Genomic DNA, 8,928 nt, shown 5'->3' with positions numbered 1-8,928 from the left:
GCAGAACAAACTTGGGCACAAATGAAGATGAAATGAAGGGATTTCTTGGTATAAAACGATAATGGACTACCATATTTTACATACATTTGGGAGCTGCTGGGCAACTGAACCTGATTTAAGTGTTTCTTATGTAGCTCAGATTATGATACTACAGAAATCTGAAGACATTCGAAACTACTTACATTTCTTTTTAAACAATGCAGATCAAAAAATAGAGAAATACCTTGCATACAAAGTGGTACCTGTTATTAACCATTTGAACAAAACCTTGCAGGATTTCCTGAGTGCAACTAGGGTTCAGTTTATGGATGAGCACATGATCAGGTCCAAAGCTCATGATGTTAAGCGACAGCACATAAAAACAATCTAATGAAATGGTGTGTCAGAACGTGGTGCAGGTGTGATCTATTTGGGTTTGATTTGCACACTGAAGTAGGACTTGTTAAGACAGTAGTTCTTCAACTAACAAAATCTATGTCTGGACTGGGATACGCATAGATAATTTTTTAAACTCTCTAGCTTTGCAGTATTACCTTGGTTCCGAAAATATCACATCCTGTGGAGAAGTCATTCCCTCCAAACAAGGAAATGAAAATATTGGTACATACAGTTTTAGTAGCAATGGACTAACAATCCTCAAATATATGGGTAACAAGCCAGTTTATTGACAGACTAATTTCATTTCCCCCATACTACGTACAAATGTGCAGAGGTGTCAGTCTGATTATTCCGAGGAGATAGTGTCCAGTGTCGCTGTATGATAGTACCCCAGTCGAAGCAAGGGATGGATCTCAAGGATCACAAGAAAGTGAGTTATGAGACTGACAGAAAGGCAAAAGTTAAGTATTATCTTAGTATTGACTTTGATCTTATTGACGTTGGTGTGAGCAATGAGTAAGTAACATATTCAAAACTGGCAGCGGAAGGAATTTATCGACAGCTGTCAAATTTGGAAAAAGGTTACAAATGCGTTATAATCCACAGAGACAGAGCACTGAATGATAAAATCACTGAATGATAAAATCGGATGTGATGAAAAGATTTGTCCGTTGTGCATCAAAGCATGTTGAAAATCACACTTACAGTACCTGTGAGCAGTGTGGTGTTAATTTACGCTTTACTTCAAGCAAAAAACTGTTTTACAGAATTTTACATCAAATAGGCAACAGATACACAGCCTTTGTAGTAAGTACTTCAGTATATAATGTCTCATGTGTTCTACACTTGTCCGTTAAGGTACATAGGGACAAATATATTCCAGTACTTTTTTTAGAAGTACAAACAAAAATGTTTGAAACAGTTAAGTGATTTTGTTTACAAACATTCCAATTAACACAGATGCATTAACTTTCAGTCAATAGCTCTTTAATTCACTTATGTACATGCAAGGGTTAATAGCACAAGCCAATTGGACGCATTGTCACCAAGACGTCGGTCGATGTTATCGGGCGACCTCTGTAGACGGCGTCTGACGACAGTTGTCTGTGCCACTGTGAACGCAGTCTTAGTCCTTTAATAACGTTCTAGATGGGTCGCATGGTTAAAATGACTGTACAGCCGAAACTACGTAGTAGTGAACAATATAAAACAAAAGATTGATGTAATGCGAACAATAACATCCAGTGCGGCAAACTGATACTCAGAAACTTTTTCCGTATACGACAGTGGGTACCCATACGAAATCAAGAACAAAATTCCTGGAAGGTTCATCGCAACAACGAGGTGATGCAGTAAATGTTTCCGTTTTCGCATTGAATCATGCAGTGTGGTCTCAGCGTTTGGCTCCCTGTGCACAACGAAGAGCGAATTCAGCGAAGTACAGCCTTGAATTATGAGCCTATATCTGAATAGTTTGAACAAGAAGAGAATAGAAGCTTTCGAAATGTGGTGTTATAGAAGAATGCTGAAGATTAGATTGGTAGATCACATAACTGATGAGGACGTACTGAATAGAATTAGGGAGAAGAGAAATTTGTGGCACACCTTGACTAGAAGAAGGGATCGGTTGGTAGGACATGTTCTGAGGCATCAAGGGATCACCAATTTAGTATTGGAGGGCAGCGTGGAGGGTCAAAATCGTAGAGGGGGACCAAGAGATGAATACACTAAGCAGATTCAGAAGGATGCAGGTTGCAGTAGGTACTGTGAGATGAAGAAACTTGCACAGGATAGAGTAGCATGGAGAGCTGCATCAAACCAGTCTGGACTGAAAACCACAACAACAACAACATCTGAACAGCCTTGCATACAGCGCTGACTCCTACCGACAAGGGCAACAACTAAAACAAAAAACAAAGTAGAGCAGAAAGTCAAATGACTTAGTCGATAACATAAACAGAGTAAAATGACTGCGGAGTTTCTCAAAGCTCTAGCCAGAGAATACAAAAAAGTGAAACTTCTAAGAATAACACCATGCGTATGGATTGCTGATTATCTCTCTGAGCCATATTCCTGGCTCTTTCATAGTCTATTGTTTTGCTCGGGTTTAACGAAAGTTAACGCGCAGGGCGGGAATCTTCCGTTTCGACAATTCTGCACTGTCTCTAGCTAAAACTGAAAATTTTTTGAACCTCCGGTAGTGTACAAATACATTATAAACAACCTTCGAAACCAAACGAAGGAAACGTAAGTATTTACTCTTCTGGCAAAAAATGGTTTACTGCTTACTTAGCAAACTACATTACTAGTACATAAAAAATACTTCGGTATATTAACAGTCATTTCCTCTGCCGCAGTACAAAATTTTTTACCCTTGACAGCAAAATCTGTAGTCTTTCGAGCCACAGAATTTTGTACCAGCGTAATAACGAATTGTCTGCACAGGGAGGTTAAGTGGAGATTGATCACTCAGATTTGTGTCGTTAAACGAGTAATACGGGGCACAATCATTAGCCTGCCAAAAATAGAATTTGAAACAATAACAGACAATGTATGGTCGTTCCACTACGAAGAAATACTACAAGTTTCAACAGATCGACCACGATCCACAGTTTTGTTGATCGTTGCGTTCTTTTGTTGGTATTCGTTTACTATGTAGCGGCCGCGTACAATTTCCGTTACCACCTGCCAAAACACCCTGTTTTTCTACTAATAGATTGCACACCACGTAAGGCAGAGCGAGTGTTTGTCTTTACGGCGGCACATGCAATATTCTGCCCTTGAATTACAAGAATGTAGGCCCCATTAATAGATTTTTGGCATGCGAGACAGCTAAGTGGTGGAATAGTAAAGGAGAAAAATTGGGAACTGTTCAGTGTGTTCTCTTAATTATTTACGCTGATAGCCTTTAGTAAGTGGCCATACCATTAATGTTCCACAGAAAACAAAATTTAACTGTAGCAAGCCCAGATGCATTCCCTCTACTAAGCAACTTTAGTCGCATATTGACTCCACCAATACTTATCTCTGTACCTGTTCTTTTGGTATCAATTTGGAAATTGTGAAGAGACACTATAGAATGATTATTAGAAAACAGCTTAGAACAGAAATTAGTATTTTGGCTTAAAAGATAAAGCTGTCATCAACCTGAAGTTTGAACAGCACAGTACCTTACTATACATGCTCTTATGGAAGTTCTGTCGTTGCCTTCTGCTACTGATTTGCCCAGCCAGTTATTTTGGGGGGGGGGGGGGCGGTGAATCGGAGGGGTATAGTTTTGTGTATTAGCTGAACCATGATGTGAGTGAGTATTTTTCACAATAACAAACATTGCTAGAGGTGAAAGAAATGATAAGGGAAAGGTACAAATGCTAGTACTGACTGGGTATCAAATCACAGATCTTTGGATCTGCACTCTGTTACTCTCCTACTCTGCTGCACTTTTGGTCTTTATTTTAGCTTGCTCTTTACTTCGGTTGTGTCCCAGAATTATTAATGTGACTGGATAATCTTGATCTACTGATTGATTTATGTTGGGCCATTTTTATAAGCCTGTGACACAGAGTGGTTCCATTGTTACAGATGTAACATTTGTGCAATTGAAAGTGAAGCATTGTTATGTGCGTAACATGTGTAGTTTCCACTGAAGTTTTAACATTAAAATATAAAGCAGATCGACCTGAATAATACACTTTATACAGCAAAGGTTTTATGATGCGAGCTGTACTGATCTGCCAAAAAACAAAGGAACAGGAAGTGTTTCAGATGTAACAACACTTTCACTTTTCATGAAATGACCCAGTATTAACATGTAAACCCAAAAGCTACTTTTTTTATTTTTTTATTGATAGACCACAATTTTTAGTAAGCTAGCTGTGCTTATATGCCATTTAAAAAAAAAAAAAAGAAGTGGTATTACCAATGTACTCTGAAAATCGAAGATAATGCACATGTATTTCAAAGTCTTGTAATATCTGTGAGATTCTTGAAAAGAAAGAGAAATTCGTAATATTTACATATAATATAAGGGACAGCATTTATGAAAATATATCAGACATTAAATACACATTTCCTACTAATATGAAATAAGCAATTAAATGTTACAGATGTAATGTTGTGTGTTACAGGTGTGACACATCCGTTTACCCAAAATTATATGCCTAATAATTTAAAGTCGTGGCGTAGTGACATATTTATGAGTAAACTAAGAACATTCAGATAAAAGAGAACAGATTTAACTTAGAATGTTTGAGTTCAGATCAGTAAAAGTTCACCTTTCCTGAGAATCTAGGGTAGGCTCTTGTAAATTACACACCACTTAAGAAATGCCAAATGCACTAATATCACCCTTTTCTAACCACGCAGTTCTATTCCCTACCCTGTTAAAGAATTTTTTTAAAAAAGTTTCTTCACATTCTTTGTTAGCACCTTGGTCAAAAAATTTATGTGAATGTCCTTGTTCAAATTCTATTGTAGACAGTGAAAAGTTTTCATCATTGGAAATGGCAATGAAAGAATTTGTGGGTGTTTCTTCTTGAACGCTCCTGGTCTGTCATATATTTAAACTGGAACTGGGTACCATATTCTTCAGACAGCACTTCTATTTAAACGTGTATATTTCTCAATGGTGCTGAGATTGTGGGCTTTAGTGTTTGGAAGATATCAGATATGACCCCAAAAAATGCTACTTTAACTGGTCAGCATGGGTTCCCCCCCCCCCCCCCCCCCCCTATTCTACTTGAATTTCTGTTGAATGAAATTTATCATATTTATAACTTTTGCATATAGTACAATATATGTGTAATCAATGAGAAGAGTTTGTCTAGCTTTCATACACTTGTCACACATGATGCTTCAACATTATTCTAACATCATCAACAGCTCTTTAATAAATAAATAAATAAAAAATAAAAAAGTCAATTTAACTCAAGACCACAATCTTATTTGCAGAAAGTTGTATTGGCTAATATGCAGTGCTGTTGGAAATGTTGAGTAGCTCCGCTAGAGAATATTTCTGCTACTTTGAGATCAGAAAATTTAATTTTTAGGTTCTGAAGTATCAACTGATTAAAAACATGAACAGCTAGATTGTCATGTTGCAGATAATCAAATATAATAGCATATTATTATTATTACCATATTCATCAATTACAATACCAAAAATTGTACCACATATTTAACCAAAAATACTGTTGCAATTATTTACACTATATTTATCATTCAGTGGCCCAGACGACAACATGAAAGTCGGAAGACTCAATCCAGTGGCGCACCTAGTCGGATGCTTATTTATACTACCAGGAAAATGTCTTGTAGGACACCCATTTACTGTGTGTCTCAGTGTTTAAATATTGCCATAGCCACCTATACTGTAGGTACAAAAGCTCCACTTCTAAATGTTGTATTTGTAAATACCTTCTCCACTCCTGAATTTATTAAACTGTACCTACAACTCCCTGGGATGATGAAATTCTGGAACTTTAACTGTTGGGTTGTTCACAGTTGTGGGTTTTTGTGGCTTGCCACTCACATTTCCATTCAGTGTCTCAGATGAACCCACACAATGGAGAGTATTTGAACTACTTCATGCAATGGTCTTCTGATTTTGAGGCACTTCCTAGGCAGCAGAAGTAAATCTTCATGAAGTGGAGTTGATTCATGTTTAGAAACTTACTGGCGAAGGTTGTAGAGAGCCACCCTATGATGAAGGTGAGCTGGACAGATAAGTGATAAAGTGGTAGCAGGCATGTCAATATAGATCTGAATGTGACATTAGTGATCCTTGTAGCTCCAATCGAATGAACATCAGCTTCCTTCACATGAGTGTTGCGGACCCAAACTGGTGCATAATATTTCACTGCAGAGTATGCCAATGCAAGAAATACTCCACAGAAGAGTGATGTATTTGCTTCCCAAATGCCACATGTCAGCTTCCTCCCAGTTTCACTCATGTCTGTGCCTTTCTAGCTGTGTTTGAAGTGTGTTTATGGTATGTCACTGATCTCTCTAATGTGACACCAAGGTATTTTGGTCAAAACATGGGCTGGTCTTTGCTGATGCTACAAGGTTAGAAAGGTGGAAGAGTCATACTTCTCTTTTAGTAACATTAGGTCTAAGTTGCCATGTCATAATATGGTAAGGACAGTTCTGACAGAATGGAAATAATTCAGGAGTGAAAGAGACAACTTACCAAATAACAATAGCAGTGAGTCATTGACAGACACACACAACAAAATGAAAACTTTAGTAGCTTTCTGACAAATGTTTTAACAAGCTGGATTATCCATATATACATACACCACCCACCACATACAAGCTACCAAAGTTTTCACGCACCTAATCCAATGACTGAATGCTTCTACTAATTGCCATGTCTTGAAATATTCATGAAATTCAGAGAGGTTGTTTGTCAGGCATTCTTCACATTCAGGAAGAGCTGTTATGAAATTGCAAGGCCATCTGTGTACAGGGATTTCTGCCAGGTCAAGTTTGGCAAGTCTGCTGTGTAGGAAATTAATAATGCTGGAGCTAGAATAGAGCCTTGAGGCAAGCCATCACTGAGTACATGCAGCTGCACTTCTTTTGACTTAGGAGTACTTTTAACTGAAAGCCCATCTGCACCTGTAGATTTTACTTGTTTCATACTTATTAGGGTTGTCGTAGTTGAGATCAGTAAGTGTGTAAGCTACTGCTGTGTAAATGACGATTTGTTCATTACTCTAGTGTGTGCTTTGCACCTCATTCTGATGATCAGTAGTAAAACTCCTCAATCTGGAGAACACGAGTGCTATCTGAAAGATTTTGAGATTTTGTCATTTCAAAGAAAGAACTTTGCTTATTTTGATGTAATTGTGGATAAGAAACTTTGGTGATTTATTTTCCAACATTCTGAAAACACCATCTGTAGCATCTTGGTGTACCACTTTAACTACTCTTCCTGTTTCGTCATTATTCCATTGATACAAGCTTGTAAATTCACCTGAGAAAGGAAGCAGAGAGCAGAGGAATTCTTCATGCTTTTGTAAATTTCCATATTCAAGGTATGCAGCAAATGCACAATGTTTTTCCATGTGTCACATTTAATAGTTTTACAAACTGTCTGTTTTTACTTGGAAAACTCTTGATACTCTCGACTATGCTGAAGCATAGAAGATTGATGTTATGAAGATACATGCAGATACAATCATTTACCAGAATGTTGGCAGAAAGAAGTACATGCACTCTAAGAGCTACAAAGGATGAGATATGTATAATGTCCTCCTGATCATACAAAATTTATGTCAGATATAATAAATGTGTAGTTTTGCACTGCATCACTTCACACACTGTGAATGCCTGCTGGCAACTGCTAGACCAAGAAATGCTGCTATGCCCTTTGCACTAAGTCCGGACTGTTCAGGAAACTAACTCCAGGGCCGTAAAAATGTAAATATGTCTCGTGCGTGTCTTAATGTCCTCCCGTCTGTCCACCTGAAAAGATGAGTCTGCATCCACCCCCCACCACCCCCCCCCCTCCCGTGTTAAGTGAGGTGTTGAACTCAGGGGAATGACGATGACGAGATGTTGCTATTATGCACTGTAGATCTTGATGTATGATATTCTTGTAAAAGCATTACATCATGATCATGTGCTGTAATAGGACAAGGTGTTCAATTTATCCCCTTTCATTATTAACCAATACTCTGAGCCCTCCAAATAATCTTTAGTTGTGTTATGTTTTTCATCTCTTTGGACAATTTATTGTACTGTTTTATTCCCACACAAAAATGCTCTTGCATTTTTTGTTTGCTTTTTCCTAGGTATATAGCACTCTGAACTGACATCTGTTTCCTGATTATGTATATAACTATTAGTCAAATACTTACTAATATTTCCCTCATATCGACAAGAGATTGTCAGATGTACTCACTTGGTGCAGCAGAGAAACAGTTCTTTACAATATGCCCAACTAGTACTTCTAGTTATTATTCATGCAGCCCTTTTCTGCATTCTAAAAATTTTTATTTTTTGTAGCTGCTTGGAACTAGGCCTATAAGAGTGAAACATGTTGATGAAATTCTTTATTCAATATACACTCCTGGAGATTGAAATAAGAACACCGAGAATTCATTGTCCCAGGAAGGGGAAACTTTATTGACACATTCCTGGGGTCAGAGACATCACATGATCACACTGACAGAACCACAGGCACATAGACACAGGCAACAGAGCATGCACAATGTCGGCACTAGTACAGTGTATATCCACATTTCGCAGCAATGCAGGCTGCTATTCTCCCATGGAGATGATCGTAGAGATGCTGGATGTAGTCCTGTGGAACGGCTTGCCATGCCATTTCCACCTGGCGCCTCAGTTGGACCAGCGTTCATGCTGGACATGCAGACCGCGTGAGACGACGCTTCATCCAGTCCCAAACATGCTCAATCGGGGACAGATCCGCAGATCTTGCTGGCCAGGGTAGTTGACTTACACCTTCTAGAGCACGTTGGGTGGCACGGGATACATGCAGACGTGCATTGTCCTGTTGGAACAGCAAGTTCCCTTGCCGGT

At 38.4% G+C, this 8,928-nt stretch overlaps 1 long non-coding RNA gene across 1 annotated transcript in view; it reads left to right on the top strand.

Annotated features, from left to right (window-relative positions):
- Window positions 1-2,338: 2,338 nt before the first annotated feature.
- The window catches only part of LOC126272740 (uncharacterized), a 56,101-nt gene continuing 49,511 nt past the window's right edge, over window positions 2,339-8,928 (top strand). Inside the window, exon 1 of the long non-coding RNA XR_007549257.1 lies at window positions 2,339-2,625. This is a non-coding gene — a long non-coding RNA (uncharacterized LOC126272740). The remainder of the gene's footprint in view (window positions 2,626-8,928) is intronic.

The sequence above is a fragment of the Schistocerca gregaria genome, chromosome 5 (genome assembly GCF_023897955.1).
Source record: "Schistocerca gregaria isolate iqSchGreg1 chromosome 5, iqSchGreg1.2, whole genome shotgun sequence".
In the NCBI taxonomy this organism is placed as follows: Eukaryota; Metazoa; Arthropoda; class Insecta; order Orthoptera; family Acrididae; genus Schistocerca; species Schistocerca gregaria.
Note: the sequence above shows the minus strand (reverse complement) of the source record. Positions and strands in the feature narration are given on the sequence as shown.